At 45.6% G+C, this 15,150-nt stretch overlaps 1 protein-coding gene across 1 annotated transcript in view; it reads left to right on the forward strand.

Moving 5' to 3' along the window:
• Positions 1–587: 587 nt before the first annotated feature.
• SUB1 (SUB1 regulator of transcription) overlaps positions 588–15,150 on the forward strand; it is a 65,517-nt gene continuing 50,954 nt past the window's right edge. The window contains exon 1 of the mRNA XM_012459939.2: positions 588–676. The gene's annotated coding sequence lies outside the window, so the exon portion shown is untranslated. The remainder of the gene's footprint in view (positions 677–15,150) is intronic.

Consider the following 15,150-nt stretch of genomic DNA (forward strand, 5'->3'; position numbering starts at 1 on the left):
AAACATGTCCAAGTGCCAGCCTCACATGTATGTCTTTCTCTATTTATTTTTGAGACACAGGGTCGCTCTGTTGCCTAGCCATTGCATGCCGGCTCACTGCAGCCTCAACCTCCTGGGCTCAAGTGATGTAGTTGGGACTATAGGCACATGCCACCTCGTCTAGCTAATTTTTGTGTTTTTAGTAGAGACAGGTCTCGCTATGTTGCCAAGGCTGGTCTTGAACAGCTGAGCTCAGGTGATCCTCCCGCCTTAGCATCCCAAAGTGTCTGGTTTCAGCACTTACTTTATTTAGAGGTGTAGCTATCTTTGGGACCAAAAACTGTGATCACTGAACCAGTGACTAGCTTGAGAAGAAAGCATTTCCAAGGCAAATAATGACTCAATCCAAGCTGAAAACAGTCCTCTTAGTGCACCAGAAGGGACCTTTCGGCAAGTGGCATCTTGCCAGAAAATTAACTCAAAACAAATCCCTAACAGCTCAGAGATGGTGGAGGGGAATTTCAGACACAGTCAGCAGGGCAGGACCATGCAACTGTTTACAGGAACTGCCTCACTCACACTTTGATGTTGATTCTCTGCAGCGCTTCTGCTGCTTCAAAACAGCGTGCGGGAATCGGAGACATTACATCAGGAAGATACTACAGAGAGATTCAGCTCCATCTCATTCATTGTACAGGTGAGGAATCCAAGGGTCAGAGATTTTAAAGAATTTGCCCAAAGCCACAGAGTGGAGAACTGTGAGTAGAACCCAGATTTTTTGTTGCCTAATTTGGGTGTTTTCAATCTCAGTACCTTATAAATAAGCTAGGAAGGCTTGGCACCCACATGGATTTGCTTTCTGGTTGATACATCTCTGTTCCTAGTGCAGAGCTCAGGCATCAGTCAGTAAACAGGAGGAAGAGAGAGATGTGGCTCCATCTATCTAGTGTATGAGAGCAGCATGTGACATTGTGATGAGATGTGTTAGCACAGGCACAATTTAAAGCAGTGCCATGGCAACCGGCATTCACTCTGGCTCCAGATAGCACCGTGATTTACAGGGTGTAGTTGAAAATGGCTTCTCACCTAGTGAGTGGAATATTGCAGCCTCTATTTCCCTGCAGTGAGTGACTCTAAAATATACCAAACAATGCAGCAACAAGACTGGTCCAACTTCTTTACCAAGGGTTGGGGGTTTTCAACATAACTCACGGGAGAAATAAACTCAGCAGCCTTGGGAATCCCCAAAGCAATCTGCAAAGCAGCATGGTTTTGCTTCCTCTTAGACCAATGCATTGTTTCAGCGTCTTCCTGGAGCACTAATGTTTCAAAGAGGTCCCCTAGGCATGAGGGGAAGGCAATGGGGTAGGGCACCACCATTTGTTTCTTTCTTATATATTGCAGAATCTGCTGCTACCCTCCCCACAAATTCTTTTTTTTTTTTTTTTGAGACAGGTCTCATTCCATCACCCAGGCTGGAGTACAGTGGAATGATCATGACTCACTGCCACTGCAGCCTTTACCTCCTGGGTTTGAGTGATGCTCCCACCTCAGGCTCTCGAGTAGCTGGAACTACAGGTGCATGCCACCACACCCAGCTAATTTTTGTATTTTTAGTAGGGATGGGATTTTGCCACATTGCCCAGGCTAGTCTTGAACTCCTGGCTCAAGCAATCCACTCACCTCGGCCTTGCGAAGTGCTGGGATTACAGGCTTGAACTGCCACAGTCGGCCCCCACAGATTCTTAAACCATGGCAGTAGACCAGAGGAGGTCTGGAATGAGTTAAGTTTCATCAGTAGGATTGAGTATTAAGTCATTTGTCCTGAGATGCTAAAGCCTCCTTGATTTTAACTTAAATGCTCATATAATCTTTCCTGAAACAGAACTGAAACAGAGACCACTTATGGTCTCCAATATGTACATGGTCTTTTATTTTTATTTCTGTGTTTCTAATTGTGCACATTCGACTAAAGACTTCCAGCTTCCCCAACAAGTAGGTGTAGCCAGATGACCAAGTTCTGACCATCACACTATAAATGCAAGTGGTGCAGCTTTCTGGGGTGTTCCCTGTCTCTGGGGCTCCCCCACTTTTCTTGGGCTAGCTTGCAGTTGTATTTGTGGCAACTCATCTTGAACCACGGGAACAACCCCCCAGGAATGCCATAGGGACAACCCCCCAGGAATGCCATGGGGACAACCCCCCAGGAATGGCAGAGCAATAAGACATACTCTTACATAATTTAAAAATATTGCTACTTATTTTATCACTACTAAAGAAAAGAAAACAGGAGGTAGCCAATATGCTAAAGAAGGCTACTTCTGAGCCAAACTCTTGAAGCAGAGCTGCACTACCAGTCCTCCTTTAAAAAAAGGAAAAAAAAGGGATCAGACATGGTGGCTCATGCCTGTAATCCCAGCAGTTTGGGAGGCCGAGGTGGATGGATCATCTGCGATTAGGAGTTCAAGACCAGCCTGGCCAACATGGTGAAACTCCATCTCTACAAAAATTAGCTAGACGTGATGGTGGGTGTCTGTAATCCCAGTTACTTAGGAGGCTGAGGCGGGAGAATCACTTGAACTTGGAAGGCAGAGGTTGCAGTGAGCAGAGACTGTGGCATTGCACTCCAGCCTGGGTGACAAGGAGACTCAGTCTCAAAAAAAAAAAAAGCTTCTTCCTGTGTTAGCAGCTGAACCAATATCCTAACTAATAGCTCCACTAAAACTGCCATCATTCATGCTAAAAGTGTGACTTAGGGTGCTTGGGACTACAAGTAACAAACAACAAGCCTTGCTAAAAGTAGCTTTCAAAATTAGGAGTTTAAAAATGATTTTACAAGCAATCAAGGAGAAGCGTGTTGCCTGGGTTGATTCGGTTTCAGGTTGTTGTATTAATTTCCTGCTGCTACTACGATAAATTACCACGAACTTGGCTTAAAGCAACACAACTTTATTCTTTTACAGTTCTGGAAGCCAGAGTCTAAAATCAGTTTCACTGGACTAAACTCAGCTGGCAGGGCTGTTTTTTCTGGGAGTTCTAGGGAAGATCTGTTTTCTTGCATTTTTTTAGTTTCTGGAGGCTGTCTGCATTCCTTGGCTCGTGACTCCTTCCTCAAATCCCTCCAACCCCGGCTTCCATCGTCTCCTCCCCTACTTCTGTTGTCAAATCTCCCTTTGCTTCCCACTCATAAGGACATTTGGGATTATGTTTAGGGTCCATCCAGATAATTCAGGATAATCTCATCTCAAGATCCTTAACTTTATCACATCTGTAAGGTAAGATTGATAGGTTCTAGGGCTTAGCCTATGGATATCAGCCTACCAACATTGATAAAAAGCTTTTCATTTCCCTGCTCTGCCATTCTAATGTTTTGGTATCATCTCCCTTCATGGTTTTAAAATCACTTTGGACCAAGGTGGGAGGATCATCTGAGGTCAGGGGATTGAGACCAGCCTGGCCAACGTGGTGAAATCCCACCTCTACTAAAAATGCAAAAATTAGCTGGGCATGATGGTGGGTGCCTGTAATCCCAGCTACTTGGGAGGCTGAGACAGGAGAATTGCTTGAACCCAGGAGGTGGAGGTTGCAGTGAGCCGAGATTGTGCCACTGCACTCCAGCCTGGGTGACAGAGCAAAACTCTGTCTCAAAAAAAAAAAAATCACTTTGGATCTCCCAAGCATCACATCCTCCACATCCTCACTAGGCCATGTCCAGAGCAGGAAGGGAGGGGTGTTCCCATCCTGTATCTTTTAGTTATTAACGGGGATGTGCTCTCCCAGCAGAAGCCACATCAGGTCCCATTAGCTAAGACTGAGTCACCTGCCTGTGCTCTGGCTGCCCACTGGACTGAGAATTTGCATATCTGGCATTTTTAACCTCTGCATCACAATGTCAGTGCTCCCACCAAGAGGCTGAGTGACTGCTAGGGAGGAAACAACTCAGTTTTTTTTTTTTTTGTAGAGACAGGGGTCTTGCCATGTTGCCCAGGCTGGTCTTGAACTCCTGAGCTCAAGCACTCTGCCTGCCGCAGCCTCCCAAAGTGCACGGATTACAGGCATGAACCACTGTGCCCAGCCTAACAACTCTCTTTTGAAAGTCCTGCAGGAGATTTCACAGGCACGAATGACTCCAAAGAGCCCTTGTTTTCTAGCAACCATAAAAAGCATGTGTGAGGCCGGGTGGGGTGGCTCATGCCTGTAATTCCAGCACTTTGGGAGGCTGAAGCGGGCAGATCACCTGAGGTCAGGAGTTTGAGACCAGCCTGACCAACATGGAGAAACCCCATCTCTACTAAAAATATAATATTAGTTGGGCATGGTGGCGTGCACCTGTAATCCCAGCTACTCAGGGGGCTGAGGAAGGAGAATCACTTGAACCTGGGAGGTAGAGGTTGCAGTGAGCTGAGATCGCGTCATGGCACTCCAGCCTGGGCAACAAGAGTGAAACTCCATCTCAAAAAAAAAAAAAAAAAGCATGTTTGATGAGAAGCCCTGGGGCCTAGGGTGGTGGTAGTATAGTAGTGGGGTGATTAGGAAAATCTTTTGATTGGAGATCTAGAATTCAAACTAAGCCAGGAACACATTTTCTTCTATAGCACTTCCCAGGGCATCCATGTGACAGTTTGAATTGTGTTCCCCTCAGAATGAATATGTTGAAGTCCTAATCCCCAGTACCTCAGAATGTGATCTTTGCAGAGGTAATCAGATCAAAATGAGGTCATTAGGGTAGGCCTTTGTCCCACATGCCTGGTGTCCTTCTAAAAAGGGAAAATTTGGGCCAGGTGCAGCAGCTCACGCCTTTAATCCCAGCACTTTGGGAGGCCAATGTGGGAGGTCAAGAGGTTGAGACCATCCTGGCCAACGTGGTGAAACCCCGTCTCTACAAAAAATGCAAAAATTAGCTGGGGGTGGTGGCAGGCTGAGGCAGGAGAATCACTTGAATTCGGGAGGCGGAGGTTGCAGTGAGTCGAGATCTCACCACTGCACTCCAGCCTGGGCGACAGAGCAAGACTGTCTCAAAAAAAAGTGGCGGAGGGGGAAATTTGGAGACAGACATGTACACAGGGAGAATGTCATGTGAACATGCAGATGGCCATCTACAAGCTGAGGAGAGAGATCTGGGGCAGATCTTTGCCTCATAGCCCTCAGATGGAACTAACACTCCCAATATCTTGATTTGGGACTTCTAACCTCCCGAACTATGAAACAAGAAGTTCTGGGCTGGGCACAGTGGCTCACACCTGTAATCCCGGCACTTTAGTTAGCTGAGGTGGGCGGATCACCTGAGGTCAGGAGTTCGAGACCAGCTTTGCCAACAGTGAAACCCCACCCCTGCTAAAAATACAAAAAATTAGCCAGGCTTGGTGATGGGTGACCGTAACCCCAGCTACTCAGGAGGCTGATGCAGGAGAATCTTTTGAATCCAGTAGGCAGAGGTTGCAGTAAGCCAAGATCGTGCCATCACACTCCAGCCTGGGCAATAAGAGTGAAACTCCGTCTCAAAAAAATAAAAATAAAAATAAGTTCCTTTAGTTTAGGCCAGGGGCCCTCACCCCCAGGGCCATAGACCAGTAGCAGTCTGTGGCCTTTTAGGAACTGGACTGCACAGCAGGAGGTGAGCAGTGGGTGAGTGAGCATTATGGCCTGAACTCTGCCTCCTGTCAGATCAGAGGTGGCCTTAGATTCTCATAAAAGCACAAACCCTATTGTGAGCTGCACATGCGAGGGATCTAGGTTGTGCGCTCCTTATGAGAATCTAATGCCTGATGATCTGTCACTGTCTCCCATCACCCCCAGATGGGACTGTCTAGTTGCAGGAAAACAAGCTCAGGGCTGCCATGGAGTCTATATGATGGTGAGTTGTATAATTGTTTCATTATATATTACCATAAAGTGCACAGTCAATGTAATGTGCTTGAATCATCCTGAAACCATCCGCCCTTCCCTGCTGCCCCCACCCCAGGTCCATGGAAAAACTGTCCCCCACAAAACTGGTCCCTGGTGCCAAAAAGGTTGGGGACCACTGTTTTAGGCCACCCAGTTTGCAGTACTTTGTTACAGTGGTGCTCACAAACTTAAAAATCCTGACTTTCTCACTTCCCTTGCATCCTCCAAGGTTGCACGAGTCCCATGCTGCTAGCCAGTATGCACCCAGCTCTCCTGTGTTTCCTGATCTCCAGGTGGTCTCTTTGCAGTGTTTTGAAAGCTCTTTAGATGGTACCTCTTTCTTGTCATGAAGACTCCTGGATTCCACAGAGAAAATGTGCTGTTGTGTCTGGGCAGGAAACTCCCACAATTATTAAATCCATCCCTACAACATTATATGGGATTTTATAAGTCATTCACAAACATACAGTATGTTTATTCTGCTCCTATATGTTTTATATAGTCATGTTTATTTACAAAAGAGTATTCTATTTAGCTGTCAACTCATGGATGGCAGAAAAGACATTTCATATTTGTGTGTGTGTGAGTGTAAGGCACCAAACGTGATATCCAACAAGTTTTGTTATGACACAAAGTTCTTTCAGGATAATATGTGGTAATCAAGTTGTCCTTTTATTTATTCACCTGACATTTGAATCACTTTCTCTGTGCCTAACTGTTCCACCCTTAGGCTGTCGTTATAAATCTGAATTTAAAGAGGTCCCTTGTATCAAGGAGATCCCAGCTCATTGTGAGAGAGGCAGACAGTGTAAGTGAAGAATAGTGCAGCTAAGATGGAGAACGGGAGATGGTGGGATGACTCACAGTGATGCTTTATGAAACCCAAGGGCCACCAAGCTTCAGGAAGTAGAGAAGCAGGAAATGAACTACCAGGATCCAGACTTGTTGCTCATCCCTCATTTTCCCATTTCACAATTTTTTTTTCTTTTTTTGAGACAGACTCTCACTCTGTCACCCAGGCTGGAGTGCAGTGGCGTGATCTTGGCTCACTGCAACCTCCACCTCCTAGGTTCAAGTGATTCTCCTGCCTCAGCCTCCTGAGTAGCTGGGATTACAGGTGCGCACCACCACATCCAGCTAATTTTTGTATTTTTAGTAGAGATGGAGTGTTACCGTGTTGGCCAGGCTGGTCTCGAACTCCTGACCTCAAGTGATCCTCCCACCTCTGCCTCCCAAAGTGTTGGGATTACAGGCATGAGCCACCATGCCTGGCCCCATTTGACACCTTCTTCCCTCTGTGCCTTCTCTCTATTTCTAGGGAGAAATATGACCGATGTCAGCTGCCCTAGAATCAACAGACTCCCCTTCAGTTGGCGTCCCACCATAAAGTGGTCACATCATATGTTCATACATATGGCTACAGCCAAAGTGGGAGGCTTGTCAATGCAGGAGGCACCCACAGGTACCTCTCAGAGGTGGCAAAAGGAAAGAGGAAGTGGGGGCAAGCAGAGGCAGTGGTTGTAATTTGAGTCACTTCTGTTAATGGTACCCACTTTCAGATAGCTCAATCCGCTTTGACTCTGGAAAAGTGTGAACAGAAACCTTGCTGGGTTTAGAGGAGAGAGAGCCTCCCCACTGCTCTTCCGAGGGGCGTCCTGGAACAGGCCGCTGCAGAGGCTCAGGGCAGGTCTGGGCAAGGCCAGACCCTGCTGTGTTTTGGACGGACTAGGAAAAGTTCCTGTACAGAAGTAACAGAGACTGGAGATGATGGGTAGGAATTACTCTACTCTTATCCTGAGTATGCCTGGACTTCAGTCCTGGTGCTCTTCAGGAAAGAGGAGGATGGGGTTGCCATTGCTCTAGCAGACCGTTGTTACTCCCAGAAGCTCACTTAAAGGTTCCATTTCCATAACCAATTACAGAGCAAATGCTTTTTCATAGGAACTGGTCTTTCTGGGGTTGACATTTCAGGTCGCAAAGACCCTGAAGCTTTAGGCAAACTTTGCCATTGAGAAGGTTAGCAGGGTAGAAATTGCAACACTATCCTAGCTGCAATTAGCTGGTGTTTCTGCCAAATGCTAACACATATTTTCCCTTGACTCTTAATGAAAAATGGCATTGGTACGAAAATTTCGAGAGTAGCTGTGAAAGTTCATCTGGTGTTAATAGGGAAACATTGTCCTTTTCTCTGCTGATGGGAAAGCATGTCAGGCATGAGGCCGGGCTCATCCCGGAGAGACTTACAAGGTTCATTCTCTCTCCAGGAATGGTAGGGGAAGCAATGGTTTTTTTTTTTTTTTTTTTTTTGAGACGAGTTTTCGCTCTTGTTACCCAGGCTGGAGTGCAATGGCACGATCTCGGCTCACCGCAACCTCCGCCTCCTGGGTTCAGGCAATTCTCCTGCCTCAGCCTCCTGAGTAGCTGGGATTACAGGCACGCGCCACCATGCCCAGCTAATTTTTTGTATTAGTAGAGACGGGGTTTCACCATGTTGACCAGGATGGTCTCGATCTCTTGACCTCGTGATCCACCCGCCTCGGCCTCCCAAAGTGCTAGGATTACAGGCTTGAGCCACCAAGCCCGGCCGCAATGGGTTTTAAAACATTGGGTTTTCCCTGGCCTGGGAGAAAATGGATCAAAGGAATCGAGGTTTTCTTTGCTGTTGTTTGGGTTCTCTAGTTTGAAAGAGCCATGGTGGTGTTTCCTGATGGGCCATTAAAGGCAACGTTGAGGAGAATAGAGAAAATACACAAAGGTAGAATAAGGAAAATCAGACATTTGGTAGAAAAGCCCAGGATTGTCTGGAGAAAAGTTGAAGGTAGTTCCGAGAGAGTCTGCTGCACCAGAGGTCCCCGCCGGGGGCCCCACCAGAGGACTCTTTAGAAAATGTTCTGGAGCGAAAATCCTGCCGAACTTCCCATGTAACTGGTGCGATTTTCACTCCATATTCTCCCTTCTTTATTTTCTCCCACAACTGAATTCTGAGTTCCTAACCCACTGGGACTCGTACTTAACAGCCTGTCCGTCTCCTGGCATTTGTTTGTGTTGCAAACAATGCATCTGAGGGCTTGTGATGACCAAGGCGTGATGATGGGGGTGGCAAAGGCCCATCTGATCTCAAGTTATGTCCAGGTAGGTGCTGGCTGAGACTGCCTGCAGGATGCCGATTGAGAGAGGTTGCTTCTCCAAGTCACCTGGTCTTTCCTGAGCTCCATGTTCTTCTTGGGGGAATAGGAATCCTTCTGAGGCAGCCACTCCTCTCTGTGACAATCATGAACAATTTAGATAATTTAGAGGTCTAAAGTAGAGGTCTAGGGAAAGACCTAGGGAGGTCTAAAGTAGAGGCCCAGTCTGCAGGCCTCAGTGACATCTGTCTTTTTGCCGTTCTTCTTTCATCTTGCATGAAGCAATTTTTTTTTTCCGGTGTGGAAAAGCCCTCCCGTCTCCAATCCCACTTCCAACCAACTTCTTTTTTTTGATATGGAGTCTCACACTGTTGCCTGGGCTGGAGTGCAGTGGCATGATCTCGAATCACTGCAACCTCTGCCTCTCAGGTTCAAGCAATTCTCCTGCCTCAGCCTCCCAAGTAGCTGGGATTACAGGCACCTGCCATCATGCCCAGCTAATTTTTTGTATTTTAATAGAGATGGGGTTTCTTTTTTCTTTTTTTTTTTTTTTTTTCTTAGAGACAGGGTTTCACCATGTTGACCAGGCTGGTCTCAAACACCTGATCTCGTGATTCGCCTGCCCTGGCCTCCCAAAGTGCTGGGATTACGGGTGTGAGCCACTGCACCCGGCCCCATCCAACTCCTTTAGTACAACAAAGGGGCCAGGCGCAGTGGCTCACACCTGTAATCCTAGCACTTTAGGAGATCAAGATGGGAGGATTGCTTGAGGCCATGAGTCTCACCACGGTCAACATAGTGAGACTCCGTCTCTATGTTTTCTAAATGAAAAAATTATTAATAAAAATTTAAAATATAAAAAACATTTAAAGTACAACCAATGGCTTTCAGCTTTTGGGAGCCACAGTCAGGAAGAAGTCTGTCTGTCTGTACCTCTGTTCTTTTTTTTTTTTTTTTTTTTTAAAGAGAAAGAGAGAGAGAGAATGGGGAGGAGGAAAAAGGAAGAGAAAGAGAGAGAGAGAATGGGGAGGAGGAAAAAGGAAAAGAAAGAGGGAGAGAGAATGGGAGTATTGCTTTCTTGCCCAGGCTAGAATGCAATTTAGTAATGGGTATTGAAAACCTCTTGTATACTGATAATTATACTTAATAATGTAGTCAGGAAGGAATAAGGGAAGAAGATAACAAACAAACAGCCAACCAATATTTCATTTAAACCTATGAAATGCTATGCGATTACTGAGGAGTGATTTACTTCCAATTATATAGTCACTTTTGGAATAGGTGTGAGGTGGTAATGTATGTTTTGTGTATTTGAAGTGGAGAGTTCTATAAATGTTTATTAAGTTTACTTGTTTCGGGTCTGAGTTCAAGTCCTGAATATCCTTGTTAATTTTCTGTCTCGTTGATCTATAGAATCGTTAGCTATTCTTGTTACATTGATCCTTTTACCATTATGTAATGTCCTTCTTTGCCTCTTTTGATCTTTGTTGCTTTAAAGTCTACTTTATCAGAGGCGAGAATTGCATCTCCTGCTTTTTGTTTATTTGTTTATTTTTACTCTCTGGTTGGTAAATCTTCCTCCTTCTCTTTGAGTCTTTGTGTATTGTTGCATGTAAGATGGGTCTGGATGCAGCATACCGATGGGTTTTGGCTTTTTATCCAATTGAAATATATATAAGTTTAATACTGGCGTTTGATGCTAGCTGGCTGTTTTGCCCATTAGTTGATGTAAATTTTTCATTGTATTAATGTTCTTTGCTTTTTAATATATTTTTGGAAAGGCTGATATTGGTTGTTCCTTTATATGTATAGTGCTTCTTTCAGAAGCTTTTGTAAAGCAGGCCTGGTGGTGGTGAACTCTCTAAGTACTTGTTTGTTCGCAAAAGATTTAATTTTTCCTTCGTTCATAAAGCTTAGTTTGGCTGGATAGGAAATTCTGGGTTGAAAGTTCTTTTCTTTAAGAATGTTAAATATTGGTCCCCACTCTTTTCTGGCTTGTAGGGTTTCTGCTGAGAGATCTGCTGTGAGTCTGATAGATTTCCCTTTGTGGGTAACCTGACTTTTCTCTCTGGCTGCCCTTAGTATTTTCTCCTTCATTTCAACCCTAATAAATCTGGCAATTATGTGCCTTGGGGTTGGTCTTCTTGAAGAATATCTTTGTGGTGTTCTCTGTATTACCTGGAGTTGAATATTACCTTGCCTTGCTAAGTTGGGAAAGTTTTCCTGAATGATATCCTGAAGAGTATTTTCCAACTTGGATTCATTCTCTTCATCACATTCAGGTACACCTATCAAACGTAGATTAGGTCTTTTCACATAGTCCCATATTTCCTGGAGACTTTGCTCATTCCTTTTTATCCTTTTTTCTCCAATCTTGTCTTCTCGTTTCATTTCACTGAGCTGGTCCTCGACTTCTGATATCCTTTCTTCTGCTTGATCAATTCGACTGTTTAAGCTTGTGCATGCTTCGCGAAGTTCTCGTGTTGTGCTTTTCAGCTCCATCAATTCACTTATATTCCTCTCTAAATTGTCCATTCACATTAGCATTTCGTCAAACCTTTTTTTAAGGTTCTTAGTTTCTTTGCACTGGGTTAGAACAAGTTCTTTTAATTCACAGAAGTTTCTCATCACCCACATTTTGAAACATGCTTCTGTTATTGGAACACACTCATTCTCCATTAAGTCTTGTTCCGTTACTGATGAGGAATTGCGATCCCCTGTAGAGGGAGAGGCATTCTGATTTTGAGTATTCTCTGCCTTTTTAGGCTGGTTTCTTCCCTTCATTACATATGTATCCGTCTGTTGTCTTTGTAATTACCGACTTTCTAACTAGGTCTCTGAGCGGACGTCCAACTTTTTGATTCCCAGCGCCGAAATCTGAGCAATCCACTGCACCGGCCAAAACAGCAGTGTTAAGATTGATGGTGCCTTTCTGCCCGGGAATCTCTGGACTCTGCACCAAGAACTGCCGCTTTAAGGCGCCAGCAAAACCGCCGCGCCGGCCACAAGAGTCGCTCTGGCGACCCGTGGAGCTCCTCCGCTGGGAATCTCCTGGTCCGTGAGCTACAAATATTCGTCTGAAAGTGTGGCGTCCTCTCGTTCTCTGCGCTTTCACCGGGAGCTACGTGCCTGAGCTGCTAGTGGTCAGCCATCTTGGATCTCTCTCTCTTGAAACCCCCTGTACCTCTGTTCTTTAGCCTTCAGTCTTCTTACACCCTTTCCAAATGGCAACAGGCACAAAATGGCCTATCTGCTGGAAATGGGCAATGAGCAAAGGAGACACATACATGGAAAACATGAGTTAAGAATGTAAAATATTATTCTGCACACACGTAAGTGAGAACTTCATGTCCTCTGTTCAGAAGTAAAGCAGTTGGAACCTCTGGAATCAGAATCATCTGTGCATTTGCTAAAAATACAGATTCTTATGCCCCACCCAAATTCTGCACCTGAAAATTCTGATTCTGCCTGAATGAGAATCTTTCCAGGTAATTCTTACGTGCATCAAAGCTTGAGAGTTGCCTAGATGCAGCCTCAGCTGGGTCTAAAACCATCTCCTGTGTTTTAATACTGAGTTGTGCTTGTTCTCAAGCTGGTTCAGAGCACTTTAATGTGCACTTAAATCATGCTGAGGTCTTGTTAAGTTAGGTGGTGGGACATGAGATTCTGCATGTCTAACAAATGCTTGGGTGATGCTGCCACTGTTGGCTGGAGGACTGCCCTTTGGGTGGCAAAGTGCTAGAGAGACTATTTTTTTTTTTTTTTTTTTGAGATGGAGTCTCTCTCAGCTCACTGCAACCTCTGCCTCCCAGGTTCAAGCGATTCTCCTGCCTCCGCCTCCTGAGTAGCTGGGACTATAGGCGCGTGCTGCCATGCCCAGCTAATTTTTGTATTTTTAGTAGAGACAGGGTTTCACCGTGTTGGCCAGGATGGTCTTGATTTTCTGACCTCGTGATCCACCCGCCTTGGCCTCACAAAGTGTTGGGATTACGGGCGTGATCCACTGCACCCGGCCAGAGACTATTTTTATTTTCTTTGCACTCCTGTGAGGCCATCTTGAGGCTTCTTAATTCCCTGGAGCCAGTGATTTGCTTGCACTGTGACTAGAGATAGCTGCACCCTCATGGGTACTGTGCTTTGTTGACTGAGCTCTACCTCATGCTCATCCAGACTTGCCCTGCCTTCCTGCTTTCCCTTCCATCTCCTCAGCCAACACCCCTATTCCCACTTTGCTACCCCCACTCTGCCTAAGGGGCAGCCCTGCTGCCCTAGCCTGGTCTTCCTCACACTGTGGGTCTACTCTGAGTCTAGATACGTAATTGAATCTCTTGAAAGAATCTTCAGATTTGCTAGTATGATAAAGTCCTTCTTCTTCTTAGGAGAGAAGGGGAAGTGGGACTGGAAGCAAGCAGGTAATAGTGAGTCACGAGTCCTTTTTTCTCTTCAGGGTCATCATCAGTGGGTGGCCCCAGGGTAATGGAATGGGGTGGAAAATGCTACTATTTCCTACACTGTCCTTGACCTTGAAAGAAGAACTGAATCCGAGGGAACTACTGCCCCTTTCTATAGGTGAAGGGGAATGGGGAACTCCCCTGGATGGCATCAGCTTATCCCTCAAGTCCTCGGTAAACCAGGGGTGGGGGGTAAGGGGGAAAAATTACAGGATATTAGAAGCAGTAAGATTCTTTTCTCCAGTCATGGAGAACTTCTGATGTTCAACTTAGCATGGCTTTAACCGGTCTTAGTTAATAATAACAAAGGAGGTCTAAAGTAGAGGCCTAGGGAAAGACTGGCCAGTAGTGCTCTTCGGGCGTGCAGTCACACTGAAAGGTCTGATAATGGTCAGAGTGAAGCCAGCCGGAGCCAGTGGACTGTAATGACAATAGATCTCCTGACTGTACAGTTGTTGACTGTGGCTCTGGGCCAGAGTAAGATCTCTTAGGCCTGGGAAAGTAACCAGAGATGTCACTGGCCCTGAGGCCAAACAGAGCCAGTACCTCTCACAGCAGTGGCTTGCAAACCAGGGTCTGCAGAAAGCTCTGGCAGCACCACCTGGGGAGATTCGTAGCAGTAATGCCAACAGCCACTCTAGAGAGTCTGAGTCATCAGGGCCTCATGAGCTATATTTTAAAAATATATTCTCTGGGCAATTTGACAGTACTCTATGAGCAAGTTCTGACTTTGTCAGGTTTAGGAAGCACTACCTTAGCACAATGGTTTCCCAAATTTTTAGCAGAGAAAAATTTATTCACTAGAAAAATACTTATTGAACAATTACTATGTGCCATGTAACTTGAGGTTAGGTATTTGAGACCAACCTGGCCAACATGGTGAAACCCTTGTCTCTACTAAAAATACAAAATTAGCTGGGCGTGGTGGTGGGCACCTGTAGTCCCAGCTACTCCGGAGGCTGACGCATGAGAATCGCTTGAACCCTGGAGGCAAAGGTTGCAGTGAGCCAAGACTGCGGCCCTGCTCTCCAGCCTGGGTGAGAGAGCAACACTCTGTCTCAGGAAAAAAAAAAGAAAAGAAAAGAAAAGAAAAGACTCACAAGGTTTCCATTTGAACTCTAAAATAGATAAAAATGAGGAGTGGATATTTCAGGAATGTTGAAGACTCTCATTGTTTGGCAGAAAATGCTGTTTATTGTTGAACCCCTGAAGTACCCTCGGGTTCTGTGGTGCACAGTTTAAGAACCACTTTCTTGGGAAGGAGCTGGGAGCAATAAAACTAGAAGACAGCGGAAGGGATATCCAACACGGCGGGGTTCAAATGACAAACCTGGAAGGCTTTTCCACTTCCTTGTTGATAAAGTGGGGACAATGACATCTACCTAGAGTCTTATTGTGAGTAAGAAAAGCACTGAACACATACGTCATGGAGCTCAATGCTGGGTGTGCAGACGGACCTTACTGCATTTTTGTTCTCTTTTGTCTCTCTTTGCTTGGGAGCAGGTTACTTCACTTTGATTGGGAGTAAGTTGGAGGAGAAAACAAGACATTCCTGGGAGTGTGTTGCCACTTGAGGCTCAGGTAGGATAATGAGGAGCACAAAAGGCAGAAGCAAGAAGAGGCCCTTCCACGCTGCAGCAAAAAGCAACCACAGATGTAAAATGGCGCAGTGGGTCTATCAGTTCCTCAAACCACTAAACACAGAGTCA

This window comes from Aotus nancymaae, unplaced genomic scaffold (genome assembly GCF_030222135.1).
Source record: "Aotus nancymaae isolate 86718 unplaced genomic scaffold, 86718_ANA_hifiasm-v0.15.2.pri h1tg000014l, whole genome shotgun sequence".
In the NCBI taxonomy this organism is placed as follows: Eukaryota; Metazoa; Chordata; class Mammalia; order Primates; family Aotidae; genus Aotus; species Aotus nancymaae.